This window comes from Entelurus aequoreus, linkage group LG07, assembly GCF_033978785.1.
Source record: "Entelurus aequoreus isolate RoL-2023_Sb linkage group LG07, RoL_Eaeq_v1.1, whole genome shotgun sequence".
NCBI lineage: Eukaryota > Metazoa > Chordata > Actinopteri > Syngnathiformes > Syngnathidae > Entelurus > Entelurus aequoreus.
This window is the reverse complement of record NC_084737.1, coordinates 62,183,488-62,200,063: the sequence shown is the minus strand read 5'-3', so window position 1 is coordinate 62,200,063 and position 16,576 is coordinate 62,183,488.

Below are 16,576 nucleotides of genomic sequence, written 5' to 3'. Positions count from 1 at the left end.
ATATGAAAGTAATGATCTAAGAATCCTGAGATAATGCGAAAAAAGCAATAAAAATGTCTTTAACATAATTCCTAAACAACCCATCCAAAATGGGTAATAATGCCTGGAGACATGTATCTTTGTTAGTTTTACTAGAAAAATGATCTTTTGTAAAGTTTGCAAAGACACAAGCTAGTTTTTTTTTATTCAATATGACAGTATAACAGTCATACTAAATATGAAAGTTATATAAACATAACTCCATAACCAAACATGTGTCATGTCTAAAAATGCCTGTAATAATGTATTAATGTGAGTTTGTAAGGTTTGCAAAAACAAAAAGTAGTTTTTTACTCAATATGAAAGTAATGATCTTAAAATCCTGAGATAATGCGAAAAAAGCAATAAAAATGTATTTAAACATAATTCCTAAACAACCCATGCAAAATGGGTAATAATGCCTGGAGACATGTATCTTTGTTAGTTTTACTAGAAAAATGATCTTTTTTAAAGTTTGCAAAGACACACGCTAGTTGTTTTTATTCAATAAGACAGTATAACAGTCATACTAAATATGAAAGTTATATAAACATAACTCCAGAACAAAACGTGTGTCATGTCTAAAATTGCCTATAATAATGTATTTATGTGAGTTTGTAAGGTTTGCAAAAACAAAAATTAGTTTTTTCCTCAATATGAAAGTAATGATCTAAGAATCCTGAGATAATGCGAAAAAAGCAATAAAAATGTATTTAAACATAATTCCTAAACAACCCATGCAAAATGGGTAATAATGCCTGGAGACATGTATCTTTGTTAGTTTTACTAGAAAAATGATATTTTGTAAAGTTTGCAAAGACACAAGCTAGTTTTTTTTTTATTCAATATGACAGTATAACAGTCATACTAAATATAAAAGTTATATAAACATAACTCCAAAACCAAACGTGTGTCATGTCTAAAATTGCTTATAATAATGTATTCATGTGAGTTTGTAAGGTTTGCAAAAACAAAAAGTAGTGTTTTACTCAATATGAAAGTAATGATCTTAGAATCCTGAGATAATGCGAAAAAAGCAATACAAATGTATTCAAACACAACTTTTAAACCAAACATGTAAATTGTCTAAAAATGCCTGTAATATTGAATCTATATAAGTTTTACTAGAATCAATTGTTTTTGTAAGGTTTGCAAATACACAAATTAGGTTTTACACATAATGACATTATAACTTTAACACTCAATATGAAAGTTATTTAATTATAACTCCTAAATACACATGAAACATGTCTAATAGCGTGAAAAAAATTATCTTTGTGAGTGTTGCTAGAAACATTTTATTTTGTAAGGTTTGCAAAGACACAAGTTAGTTTTTTTTAACTCACTATGACAGTATAACGCCACACTCAATATGACAGTTATTTAAACATAACTCCTAAACCACACCTGAACAATGGCTAATAATGCCTGAAATAATGCATCTTTGGGAGTTTTACTGGAAACATATGCTTTTTTTAAGGATTGCAAACACATAAATTATTGTTTTACTCAATATGACAGTAATGTTCTAAAAATCCTGAGATATTGTGAAAAAAGCAATACAAATGTATTACAACATAATTCCTAAACCAAACATGCAAAATGTCTGAAAATGCCTGTAATATTGAATCCATGTGAGTTTTATTTGAATCAGTTGTGTTGTTTGCTAATACAAAAATTGGGTTTTATGACAAACACAAGTTAGTTTTTTTACTCAATATAACAGTTTAGCTGTCATACTATATATGAAAGTTATATAAACATAACTCCAAAACCAAACATGTATTATGTCCAAAACTGCCTGTAATATTGTATATATGTGAGTTTTACTAGAATCAGGGTTGCAAATACAAAAATTGGTTTTATGACAGTATACTGTCACACTCAATATGACAGTTATTTAAACATAACTCAAACAACACATGCAAAATGGCTAATAATGCCTGGAGCATGTATCTAGTTAGTTTTACTAGAAAAATTGTATTTTGTAAGGTTTGCAAAGACACAAGTTAGTTGTTTTTTTTATTCAATATGACAGTACAGCTGTCATACTAAATATAAAAGTTATATAAACATAACTCCAAAACCAAACGTGTGTCATGTCTAAAATTGCTTATAATAATGTATTTATGTGAGTTTGTATGGTTTGCAAAAACAAAAAGTAGTTTTTTACTTAATATGAAAGTAATGATCTAAGAATCCTGAGATAATGCGAAAAAAGCAATAAAAATGTCTTTAACATAATTCCTAAACAACCCATCCAAAATGGGTAATAATGCCTGGAGACATGTATCTTTGTTAGTTTTACTAGAAAAATGATCTTTTGTAAAGTTTGCAAAGACACAAGCTAGTTTTTTTTTATTCAATATGACAGTATAACAGTCATACTAAATATGAAAGTTATATAAACATAACTCCATAACCAAACATGTGTCATGTCTAAAAATGCCTGTAATAATGTATTAATGTGAGTTTGTAAGGTTTGCAAAAACAAAAAGTAGTTTTTTACTCAATATGAAAGTAATGATCTTAAAATCCTGAGATAATGCGAAAAAAGCAATAAAAATGTATTTAAACATAATTCCTAAACAACCCATGCAAAATGGGTAATAATGCCTGGAGACATGTATCTTTGTTAGTTTTACTAGAAAAATGATCTTTTTTAAAGTTTGCAAAGACACACGCTAGTTGTTTTTATTCAATAAGACAGTATAACAGTCATACTAAATATGAAAGTTATATAAACATAACTCCAGAACAAAACGTGTGTCATGTCTAAAATTGCCTATAATAATGTATTTATGTGAGTTTGTAAGGTTTGCAAAAACAAAAATTAGTTTTTTCCTCAATATGAAAGTAATGATCTAAGAATCCTGAGATAATGCGAAAAAAGCAATAAAAATGTATTTAAACATAATTCCTAAACAACCCATGCAAAATGGGTAATAATGCCTGGAGACATGTATCTTTGTTAGTTTTACTAGAAAAATGATATTTTGTAAAGTTTGCAAAGACACAAGCTAGTTTTTTTTTATTCAATATGACAGTATAACAGTCATACTAAATATAAAAGTTATATAAACATAACTCCAAAACCAAACGTGTGTCATGTCTAAAATTGCTTATAATAATGTATTCATGTGAGTTTGTAAGGTTTGCAAAAACAAAAAGTAGTGTTTTACTCAATATGAAAGTAATGATCTTAGAATCCTGAGATAATGCGAAAAAAGCAATACAAATGTATTCAAACACAACTTTTAAACCAAACATGTAAATTGTCTAAAAATGCCTGTAATATTGAATCTATATAAGTTTTACTAGAATCAATTGTTTTTGTAAGGTTTGCAAATACACAAATTAGGTTTTACACATAATGACATTATAACTTTAACACTCAATATGAAAGTTATTTAATTATAACTCCTAAATACACATGAAACATGTCTAATAGCGTGAAAAAAATTATCTTTGTGAGTGTTGCTAGAAACATTTTATTTTGTAAGGTTTGCAAAGACACAAGTTAGTTTTTTTTAACTCACTATGACAGTATAACGCCACACTCAATATGACAGTTATTTAAACATAACTCCTAAACCACACCTGAACAATGGCTAATAATGCCTGAAATAATGCATCTTTGGGAGTTTTACTGGAAACATATGCTTTTTTTAAGGATTGCAAACACATAAATTATTGTTTTACTCAATATGACAGTAATGTTCTAAAAATCCTGAGATATTGTGAAAAAAGCAATACAAATGTATTACAACATAATTCCTAAACCAAACATGCAAAATGTCTGAAAATGCCTGTAATATTGAATCCATGTGAGTTTTATTTGAATCAGTTGTGTTGTTTGCTAATACAAAAATTGGGTTTTATGACAAACACAAGTTAGTTTTTTTACTCAATATAACAGTTTAGCTGTCATACTATATATGAAAGTTATATAAACATAACTCCAAAACCAAACATGTATTATGTCCAAAACTGCCTGTAATATTGTATATATGTGAGTTTTACTAGAATCAGGGTTGCAAATACAAAAATTGGTTTTATGACAGTATACTGTCACACTCAATATGACAGTTATTTAAACATAACTCAAACAACACATGCAAAATGGCTAATAATGCCTGGAGCATGTATCTAGTTAGTTTTACTAGAAAAATTGTATTTTGTAAGGTTTGCAAAGACACAAGTTAGTTGTTTTTTTTATTCAATATGACAGTACAGCTGTCATACTAAATATGAAAGTTATATAAACATTACTCTAAAACCAAACATGCATTATGTCTAAAAATGCCTGTAATATTGTATCTGTGTGAGTTTAACTAGATTTAGTTGTTTTTGTAAGGTTTGCAAATACAAAATAAGGGTTTTACTCACTATGACAGTTTACTGTCACACTCAATCTGACAGTTATTTATTTAAACATAACTCCTAAACCACACATGCAAAATGGCTAATAATGCCTGGAGATATGTATCTTTGTGAGTTTTACTAGAAACATTATATTGTGTAAGGTTTAGTTAGTTTTTGTACTCAATCTGACAGTATAACTGTCATTCTAAATCCATCCATTTTCTTCCGCTTATCCGAGGTCGGGTTGCGGGGGCAGCAGCCTGAGCAGAAAATCCCAGACTTCCCTCTCCCCAGCCACTTCGTCCAGCTCTTCTCGGGGTATTCCGAGGCGTTCCCAGGCCAGCCGGGGACATAGTCTTTCCAATGTGTCCTAGGTCTTCCCCGTGGCCTCCTGCCACACCTCCCTAGAGGCGTTCGGGTGGCATCCTGAGCAGATGCCCGAACCACCTCATGGCTCCTCTCAATGTGGAGGAGCAGCGGCTTTACTTTGAGTTCCTCCCGGATGACAGAGCTTCTCACCCTGTCTCTAAGGGAGAGACCCACCACCCGGCAGAGGAAACACATTTCGGCCGCTTGTCCTTTCGGTCATAACCCAAAGCTGGGAACGTAGATCGACGGTAAATTGAGAGCTTTTCCTTCTGGCTCAGCTCCTTCTTCACCACAACGGATCGATATAGCGTCCTCAATACTGAAGACACCGCACCAATCCGCCTGTGGATCTCTCGATCCACTCTATCCTCACTCGTGAACAAGACTCCTAGGTACTTGAACTCCTCCACTTGGGGCAAGATCTCCTCCCCAACCTGGAGATGGCACTCAACCCTTTCCTGCGCGAGAACCATGGACTTGGACTTGGTGGTGCTGATTCTCATCCCAGTCGCTTCACACTCAAGGACCCTGCCGAGAGTATAGACCTGGTCTACCGTTCCACGACCAGGACGAAAACCACACTGTTCGTCCTGGATCCGAGTTTCCTCCTCTCCAGTACACATGAATAGACCTTACCGGGAAGGCTGAGGAGTGTGTTTCACGATAGTTGGAACACACCCTCCGGTTCCCCTTCTTAAAGAGAGGAACCACCACCCCGGTCTGCCAATCCAGAGGTACCGCCCCCAATGTTCACGCGATGTTGCAGAGTCTTGTCAACCAAGACAGCCCCACAGTATCCAGAGCCTTAAGGAACTCATCCACCACCGGGGCCTTGCCACAGAGGAGCTTTTTAACTACCTAGGCAACCTAAGCCCCAGAAATAGGAGAGTCCACCACAGATTCCCCAGGCACTGCTTGGCCTGTCGGTATGCCCGCTGCCTCTGGAGTCCCATGAGCCAAAAGGACCCGATAGGCTCTTTCTTCAGCTTGACGGCATCCCTCACTGCTGGTGGCCACCAGCGAGTTCTAGGATTACCGCCACGACAGGCACCAAACACCTTGCGGCCACAGCTCCAATCAGCAGGCTCGACAAGAGAGGCACGGAACATGGTCCACTCAGACTCAATGTCCAGCACCTCCCTCGTGACATGTTCAAAATTCTTCCTTATGTTTGAACATTGTGTTTGTTATGGACAATCCGTGACGAGCACAAAAGTCCAATAACAAAGCACCACTTGGGTTCAGATCCGGGTGGCCATTTTTCCCAATCACGACTCTCCAGGTTTCACTGTCCTTGCCAACATGAGCATTGAAGTCCCCCAACAGAACAAGGGAATCACCCGAGGGAGCACTCTCCAGTAGTCCCTCAAGGGAATCCAAAAAGAGTGGGTACTCTGAGCTGCTGTTTGGTGCGTAAACACAAACAGTCAGGACCCGTCACCCAACCCGAAGGCGGAGGGAAGCTACCATCTCGTCTACTGGGTTAAAGTCCAACGTGCAGGCTTTGAGCAACAACAATTGCCACCCCAGCCTCTCATTGCTTGCAACGCCAGAGTGGAAGAGAGTCCAGCCCCTCTTGAGAGAACAGGTTCCAGAGCCCTTGCTGTGCGTCGAAGTGAGTCCAACTATATCTAGCCGGAACTTCTTCACCTCGCGCACCAGCTCAGGCTCTTTCCCTCCCAGCGAGGTGACGTTCCACGTCCCAAGAGCGAGCTTATGTAGCCGATAATCGGACCGCCAAGTGCCCTGCCTTCGGCTGCCGCCCAGTTCACACTGCATCCGACCTCTATGACCTCAATGGGCCCATGAGTGGTGAGCCCATTGGAGGGTTGACCCACGTTGCCTCTTCGAGCTGAGCCCGGCAGGGCCCCATGGAGACAGGCCCGGCCACCAGTCGCTCGCCATCGTGCCCCACCTCTGCGCCTGGCTCCACAGGGGAGCCACGGTGACCTGCGCCTGGGCGAGAAAAAGTCTAGGTCCTCGATTTGTACTTTTCATAAAGGTCTTTGAGCTGCTCTTTGTCTGATCCCTCACCTAGGACCTTTTCTCAGGGGATCCTGAGGCGTTCCCAGGCCAGCCGGGAGACATAGTGTTCCCAATGTGTCCTGGGTCTTCCCCGTGGCCTCCAGGATGACAGAGCTTCACCTTCACCAGGGGTGTCAAACTCAAATACAGAGTGGGCCAAAGTTTAAAACTGAACAAAGCCGCGGGCCAAGGTTGAACAAATTAACCTTTTAATAGGGACCCAAACAAGTTTTGCATTGAATATTGAACAAGCAAGGCTTATATAACTTTATAGTGACATGCAAAATGGAGTTTCAAATAATAATAATAATAATTAAAAAATATCAATTTTATATCAAATACAATTTAAATAAAAATTGAATGCCTCTTTTCTATTTGCAGCCTTCTGAGGTAAATATCAACATTAACTTTTTCCACAGGCTAATAAATTTGAAAATAAAATAACAATGAATAAAACAACCATTCAGGACTTTAAACTGCTCAGTTTGCAACACACTGATCTAATTTGATGTGCCCAAGCCAGACACCTGGCATCTTTTTTTAGATGCTAGTTCTTTAACGTCGGGGCTCAGGCTTTGAGCTGAGGCAACTTTCATTATCGAACGAAGGTGTTCAACAGTCATATCTCGTACACCCAATTCTAACATCATTCACACCCAGTCACAAGATATGTGCAGCTTCAGCACGCATACACAAATGAATGCAACGCATACTTCATCAACAGCGATACAGGTTACACTGAGAGTGCCAGTATAAAAAACTTTAACACTGTTAGAAATATACGCCACACTGTGAACCCACACCAAACAAAAATAAAAAACACTTTTCAGGAGAACATCCGCACCGTGACATAACATAAACACAAAAGAACAAATACCCAGAATCTTTTGCAGCACTAACTCTTTCGAGACGCTACAAAATACACCCCCGCTACCACCAAACCCCCCCCCCCCCCCCCCCCACACACACACACACACACACACCTTGTAGCGTCCCGGAAGATTTAGTGCTACAAAGGGTTCCGGGTATTTGTTCTGTTGTGTTTATGTTGTGTTACGGTGCGGATGTTCTCCCGAAATGTGTTTGTCATTCTTGTTTGGTGTGGATTCACAGTGTGGCGTATATTTCTAAAAGTGTTAAAGTTTTTTATTTGGCTACCGTCAGTGTAACCTGTATCGCTGTTGATGAAGTATGCGTTGCATTCAATTGTGTGTGGGTGCAGAAGCTGCACTGACATGAAACTGGGCAGGCACTCGTTTGACTAGCTGAAAAAAAGAAAAAAAAATTCGGGAGGAGTGCTGGATTCACTCCCGGTAGGGTTGGCAAGTATTAGAAGTTGCGGTGAATGCGGTGTTACCGCGGCACTGCCGCAATGTATAATCGACGGTCCAGCTTTAGTGTTAATTTGATATTGCCTCAAGAGCCAAGTCAAATTACACGTTGGGCCAAATTTGGCCCACGGGCCAGAGTTTGGCACCCATGACCTTCACTGTAAAAAATTACTGTAAAAATAAAAAATAAAATTACAGTTATATACTCCATCCATCCATCCATTTTCTACCGCTTATTCCCTTCGGGGTCGCGGGGGGCGCTGGAGCCTATCTCAGCTACAATCAGGCGGAAGGCGGGGTACACCCTGGACAAGTCGCCACCTCATCGCAGGGCCAACACAGATAGACAGACAACATTCACACTCACATTCACACACTAGGGCCAATTTAGTGTTGCCAATCAACCTATCATGTTCTTCTTAAATGCAGTTAAGTACTGTAAATTTTGTTGCATTTTTCAAAAAAAATCGACCAGCAGTAAGTAACTGTAAAACCTACAGTGTAATTCAGTATTTTTCAAACTTGTTTCTTGGGTCCGCCCACAATTCGTCCAACCGAGCTTCATTTCACCTGGCCGACCCTGCTAAATCCATCCTACTGCATCGTGTGTTTTTGATAACAAGGTAAGAGTCACTTGTACCTTGATGTGTCATTTTCTGTTTGAATTACTTTATATATATATTTATAAAGTCCGAAATGACATAGCGTCACAGTCAGCATCACAGACACTATCGTTGACCATGCGCATGTACCGCCGCATGCTAGCTAGCTAAGTGTTCTTCTTTTTTGTCATAGTCATCATAAAAGATGATAACTTGCAACATATGTGCTACGACTTGCAGCAATGTATTTGCGTATGTTAGACACATGCGAAGTCATAGTTGTATGCCTAATGCATCGTTTAAGTGTGCTTTCCCTAAATGCACAAGAGTTTTTTCCAACTTCTCAGCCTTCAAAACTCACAGCCGTCGTCATAAATATGGCAAGAGTAGGACTGATATGTATAGCGCAGAAGGTTTACCTTGTAATATTGTCTCATGTAGCGCGAAGTGCGATGATATACGGGCCTTTCTCCTGCATTTGAAAAGTCATATTACCGAAGGTAGGACAGTTACGTGCCCCTTCAGTCAATGTGAAAAAAGATTTACAGTTAAGTCTACTTTCACATCGCACGTGTCAAGGAAGCACTACGGCTACACTGAACGAAGTTTGACTTGATCAACAGCAAATCCAAGCAGCTCTTGTGTTATTAACACTGATGATGACTATTGTGATATGCAACTTGAGAATTCAGGATATTCCTGTTATGAAGACATGGAGGTCTACTTGCATTAAAAAAATGTTCACAGCACTGAAAAAAGGTTGAGAACCACTGCCTTAGGACAGTGGTTCTCAACCTTTTTTCAGTGATGTACCCCTGTGAACATTTTTTAACTTCAAGTACCCCCTAATCAGAGTAAAGCATTTTTGGTTGAAAAAAAGAGATAAAGAAGTAAAATACAGCACTATGTCATCAGTTTCTGATTTATTAAATTGTATAACAGTGCAAAATATTGCTCATTTGTTGTGGTCTTTCTTGAACTATTTGGAAAAAAAGATATAAAAATAACTAAAAACTTGTTGAAAAATAACCAAGTGATTCAATTATAAATAAAAATATTTACACATAGAAGTAATCAACTTAAAGTGCCCTCTTTGGGGATTGTAATAGAGATCCATCTGGATTCATGAACTTCATTCTCAACATTTCTTCACAAAAAAAGAAATCTTTAACATCAATATTTATGGAACATGTCCACTACGCTTTAACCAAGCCTCCATTGTTTTCTACATGGATAGTTGATTAACAGTTGGTGCCGTGTGGCACCGCCAGGTAGGGTCAAACCATCATGGCATGGGGGAAACTCTGGCTTTATGGTAATGAATGGAATAGCCTACTTGATTAGTTGTTCAGTTTATGAACTTACATTCATATTTTGTCGAAGTATTATTCAATAAATATATTTATAAAGGATTTTTGAATTGTTGCTATTTTTAGAATATAAAAAAAAAATCTCACATACCCCTTGGCATATCTTCAAGTACCCCCAGGAGTACGCGTACCCCCATTTGAGAACCACTGCCTTAGGAGACTAGATGTAAACAGAGGAAAGAGAGAGCGAGTGAGGTGGCCATTCCAAATACTTTTAAAATGCTACCCATATTGAATACTGTTTAGGAACATAAACTGCATTTCTTGACTGTACCAGTTGCTGGTGACAAAGTCACAATAAAACGTTGGATGCATGGAAGGTGATGTCATCTGCAAAGGCGTCCAACCTAGCTTAATCTCAGGGCTTGCTGCCCTCCTTGCCACCTACTATGTGTTCAACTTGGAATACCAAGAGGAAGGTCCTCGGACATTGGAATTTGTTCAAAGGTAAATCCTCTTGATACTGTTAAAATACTGTTAGGATATTTTATTTTATATTTCTCACCTCTGTTCAGGAATTTGACTTGTCATTTCCCCAATTTGGTGCCTTAAATCAATGACTCTTCTGTTCCTTTGTGGAACTTCTTATTTGGGACCAACGCACCAGTTTGACTCTAGGATACAGAGAAGGTAGGTAATGTGCAGGTAAAGATATGTTGACTGGGTCAAAGAAGGAAGCACCTGTTTGACCCCAGGATGCAGAAAAGTAGGTAATTTGCAGGTAAAGATATGTTGACTGGATGATGGCAGGAAGCACCAGCTTGACCCGAGAATGCAGAGCAAGTAGGTAATGTGCGGGTGAAGATATGTTGAATGGGTAAAGGCAGGAAGCACCAGTGTGACCCCACTATGCAGGGAAGGTAGGTAATGTGCGGGTGAAGGTATGTTGAATGGGTGAAAGAAGGAAGCACAGGTGTGGTCGAGGCCATGCAGACAAGGTAGGTATGTGCAGGTGAAGATATGTTGTATGGTGAAAGAAAGAAGCACCAGTGTGACCCAAGGATGCAGGGAAGGTAGGTAATGTGCAGGTAAAGATATGTTGAATGGGTGAAGGCAGGAAACACCAGCTAGACGCCAGGATACAGAGAAGGTAAGTAATGTGCAGGTAAAGATATGTTGAATGAGTAAAGGCAGGAAACACCAGCTTGACTCCAGGATACAGAGAAGGTAGGTGATGATATGTTGAATGGGTAAAGGTAGAAAGCACCAGCGTGACCACACTATGCAGAGAAGGTAGGTAATGTGCAGGTAAAGATATGTTGAATGGGTAAAGGCAAGAAGCACCAGTGTGACCCCAGGATGCAGAGAAGATAGGTAATGAGCAGGTAACGATATGTTAAATGGGTGAAAGCAGGAAACATCAGCGTAAATACACGGTCCCGTAGATGGAGAGAAAACATAAATAGAGAGAGGGATTGGGGAGGCTTTAGCATTGTCTTCCTCTCTGAATTTGTCTTAATGGGTTTTAGAGCATTCACTCATCTACAGCTGTGGTTATGGTATAGGCTCACATATATCCTAAAATTGATATTAATATTTGTGCAGTGCATATTCCTAAATAACAATGTGAGGGGGGTTCTGTATCGACTGCAAGTAATCTTCAATCACAACAGAATATCTAATATGCTTTCTCTATTTTTTAGGCGATTCATTGGCGTTAACCCTGAGAGGGGATCAAAGGCTAGCCAGGGAAAGGTGGTGTCCAAGAAGACCGGGAAGCTGGTCCAGAAAAAGGCAGCAACTGTAAATCCTCACGTAGCCACCCTTATAAAACATCTCACAGACTTTGAGTGGGGCTTTATGTAGCCGACAACTAAACACTGGACTCGTGTTCAGTGTTTTGTCTCCAGTTAGAAATTAAGTGGACATGTTATAAATGTTAAAATGCTTTACTGAAAATAAGAAGAATGCACTAAATGTACATTGAATGTATTTGATGCACTTTAAAATAATTGGTTAATAAAAACATAATCTTGCAAGGCCATTTCTCCAGTCATTTTTATGCCAGCAGATTGCAGGGGTTTTGATTTTGAAAAATTAAAAGTTCAACTCATTAACTTCTAGTGGCATTATACTGTAAAGCTCAGTCTATAGTGCTTACAATTATTTTACTGTAATTAACTGTTAATGGATATTACAGTAGATACACTAAAATAACAGTGTAATGCCGCTTAACAGATGACAGTATTATGCTGTGAAGTGTATATTTGATACAGCACAGTACTGTGATACTTTTTAAAGTAATAAACTGTAGTGATAAATCACAGTATGTGTGCTGTAGAAAAACAGTTTTATACTGGAACCATTAGCTGCCAGTAGGTTACTGTAATTAAACGGTGAAAATTCTTACAGTAAGGGAAAGACCCGCCACCCAGCGGAGAAAACTCATTTCGGCCACTTGTACCCGTGATCTTGTCCTTTCGGTCATAACCCAAAGCTCATGACCATAGGTGAGGATGGGAACGTAGATTGACCGGTAAATTGAGAGCTTTTCCTTCTGGCGCAGCTCCTTCTTACCACAACAAATCGATATAGCGTCCTCATTACTGAAGACGCCGCACCGATCAGCCTGTGCATCTCACGATCCACTCTTCCCTCACTCATGAACAAGACTCCAGGTACTTGAACTCATCCACTTGGGGCAAGATCTCCTGCCCAACCTCGAGATGGCACTCCACCCTTTCCCGGGCGAGAACCTTGGACTTGGAGGTGCTGATTCTCATCCCAGTCGCTTCACACTCGGCTGCGAACCAATCCAATGAGAGCTGAAGATCCTGGCCAGTTAAAGCCATAAGGACCACATCATCTGCAAAAAGGAGAGACCTAATCCTGCAGCCACTAAACCGGATCCCCTCAACGCCATGACTGCGCCTAGAAATTATGTCCATAAAATGTATGAACACATTTGGTGACAAAGGGCAGCCAACACGAGGGTTGGACTCCGGTCCAACCCTCACTGGAAAGGGGTCCGACTTACTGCTGGCAATGCGGACCAAGCTCTGACACTGATCATACAGGGAGCGACCCGCCACAATCAGACATGCCGATACCCCATACTCTCTGAGCACTCCCCACAGGACTTCCCGGGGTGGCCACGGTCGAATGTCTTCTCCAAGTCCACAAAGCACATGTAGACTGGTTAGACAAACTCCCATGCACACTCAAGGACCCTGCCGAGAGTATAGAGCTGGTCTACCGTTCCACGACCAGGACGAAAACAACACTGTTCGTCCTGGATCCGAGGTTCCTCCTCTCCAGTACACATGAATACACCTTACCGGGAAGGCTGAGGAGTGTGATCTACGATAGTTGGAACACACCCTCCGGTTCCCCTTCTTAAAGAGGGGAACCACCACCCCGGTCTGCCAATCCAGAGGTACCGCCCCTGATGTCCACGCGATGTTGCAGAGTCTTGTCAACTAAAACAGCCCCACAGCATCCAGAGCCTTAAGGAACTCCGGACGGAGCTCATCCACCCCCGGGGCCTTGCCACCGAGGAGCTTTTTAACTACCTTGGCAACCTCAGCCCCAGAAATAGGAGAGCCCACCACAGATTCCCCAAGCACTGCTTGGCCTGTCGGTATGCCCGCTGCCTCTGGAGTCCCATGAGCCAAAAGGACCAGATAAGCTCTTTCTTCAGCTTGACGGCATCCCGCACTGTTGGTGGCCACCAGCGGGTTCTAGGATTACCGCCACGACAGGCACCAAACACCTTGCGGCCACAGCTCCAATCAGCTGGCTTGACAAGAGAGGCACGGAACATGATCCATTCAGACTCAATGTCCAGCACCTCCTTTGTGACATGTTCAAAGTTCCTCCGGAGGTGGAAAAAGAAACTCTCTTTGACAGGAGACACTGCTAGGCATTCCCAAAAGACTCTCCCACCATCGGAGCCAGCTCACCAGGTGGTGATCGGTAGAAAGCTCGCCCCTCTCTTCACCCGAGTGTCCAAAACATGAGGCCGCAAATCCCATGACACAACTACAAAGTCAATAATGGAACTGCGGCCGAGGGTGTCTTGGTGCCAAGAGCACATATGGACACCCTTATGTTTGAACATTGTGTTTGTTATGGACAATCCGTGACGAGCACAAAAGTCCAATAACAAAGCACCGCTTGGGTTCAGATCCGGGTGGCCATTTTTCCCAATCACGACTCTCCAGGTTTCAAAGTCGTTGCCAACATGAGCGTTGAAGACCCCCAGCAGAACAAGGGAATCACCCGAGGGAGCACTCTCAAGGGAATCCAAAAAGAGTGGGTACTCTGAGCTGCTGTTTGGTGCGTAAACACCAACAACAGTCAGGACCCGTCACCCAACCCGAAAGCAGAGGGAAGCTACCATCTCGTCTTCTGGGTTAAGTCCAACGTGCAGGCTTTGAGCCGGGGGGCAACAAGAATTGCCAACCCAGCCTCTCATTACTTGCAACGCCAGAGTGGAAGAGAGTCCAACCCCTCTTGGGGGAACAGGTTCCAGAGCCCTTGCTGTGCGTCGAAGTGAGTCCAGCTTTATCTAGCCGGGAACTTCTCCACCTCGCGAGGTGACGTTCCACGTCCCAAGAGCGAGCTTATGTAGCCGATAATCGGACCGCCAAGTGCCCTGCCTTCGGCTTCCGCCCAGCTAACACTGCACCCGACCTCTATGACCTAGCCCATGAGTGGTGAGCCTATTGCAGGGGGGACCCACGTTGCCTCTTCGAGCTGGGCCCCATGGGCACCAGTCGCTCGCCATCGTGCCCCACCTCTGGGCCTGGCTCCACAGGGGAGCCACGGTGACCCGCGTCCGGGCGAGAAAATATCTAGGTCCTCGATTTGTACTTTTCATAAAGGTCTTTGAGCTGCTCTTTGTCTGATTCCTCACCTAGGACCTGTTTGTCTTGGGGGACCCTACAAGGGGGCATAGAAGCCCCCGGACAACATAGCTCCTAGGATCAGTGGGACACGCAAACCACAAAGGTGGCAGCTCAGAAAGCAGGTTATATAAACATAACTCCAAAACCAAACATGCAAGATGTCTAAACATGCCTGTAATATTGTATCAATGTGAGTTTTACTAGAATCGGTTGTTTTTTTAAGGCTTGCAAACACAAAAAGTTTTTTTTACTCAATATGACAGTAAGTTCTTAAAATGCTGAGATAATGTGAAAAAAGCATTACAAATGTATTCCAACATAATTCCTAAACCAAACATGCAAAATGTCTAAAAATGCCTGTAATATTGAATCCATGTGAGTTTTACTAGAATCATTTGTTTTTGTAAGGTTTGCAAATACAAAAATTGAGTTTTATGACGGACACAAGTTAGTTTTTTTAATCATTATAACAGTATAGATGTCATACTATATATTAAAGTTATATAAACATAACTCCAAAACCAAACGTGCATTATGTCCTAAATTGCCTGTAATATTGTATAGATGTGAGTTTTACTAGAATCAGCAAATACAAAAATTTGGTTTTATGACAGTATACTGTCACACTCAATATGACAGTATAACTGTCATACTAAATCCATCCATTTTCTTCCGCTTATCCGGGGTCGGGTTGCGGGGGCAGCAGCCTAAGCAGAGAGCCCAGACTTCCCTCCCCCCAGCCACTTCGTCCAGCTCTTCTCGGGGGATCCTGAGGCATTCCCAGGCCATAGTCTTTCCAATGTATCCTAGGTCTTCCCCATGGCCTCCTGCCGTTCGGACCTAGGGAGGCGTTCGGGTGGCATCCTGAGCAGATGCCCGAACCACCTCATCTGGCTCCTCTCAATGTGGAGGAGCAGCGGCTTTACACTGAGTTCCTCCCAGATGACAGAGCTTCTCACCCTATCTCTAAGGGAGAGACCCACCACCCGGCGGAGGAAACTCATTTCGGCCGCTTGTACCCGTGACCTTGTCCTTTCGGTCATAACCCAAAGCTCATGACCATAGGTGAGGATGGGAACGTTGATCGATCGGTAAATTGAAAGCTTTTCCTTCTGGCTCAGCTCCTTCTTCACCACAACGGATCGATATAGAGTCCTCATTACTGAAGACGCCGCACCGATCCGCCTGTAGATCTCACAATCCACTCTATCCTCACTCGTGAACAAGACTCCTAAGTACTTGAACTCCTTCACTTGGGGCAAGATCTCTTTCCCAACCTCGAGATGGCACTCCACCCTTTCCCGGGCGAGAACCATGGACTCGGACTTGGAGGTGCTGATTCTCATCCCAGTCGCTTCACTGCGAACCGATCCAATGAAAGCTGAAGATCTTGGCCAGTTGAAGCCATCAGGACCACATCATCTGCAAAAAGCAGAGACCTAATCCTGCAGCCACCAAACCAGGCGCAGTCATGGCGTTGAGGGGATCCTCAAAGCCATGACTGCGCCTAGATATTCTGTCCATTAAAGTTATGAACAGAATCGGTGACAAAGGGCAGCCTTGGCGGAGTCCAACCCTCACTGGAAAGGGGTCCGACATACTGCCGGCAATGCGGACCAAGCTCTGACACTGATCATACAGGGAGA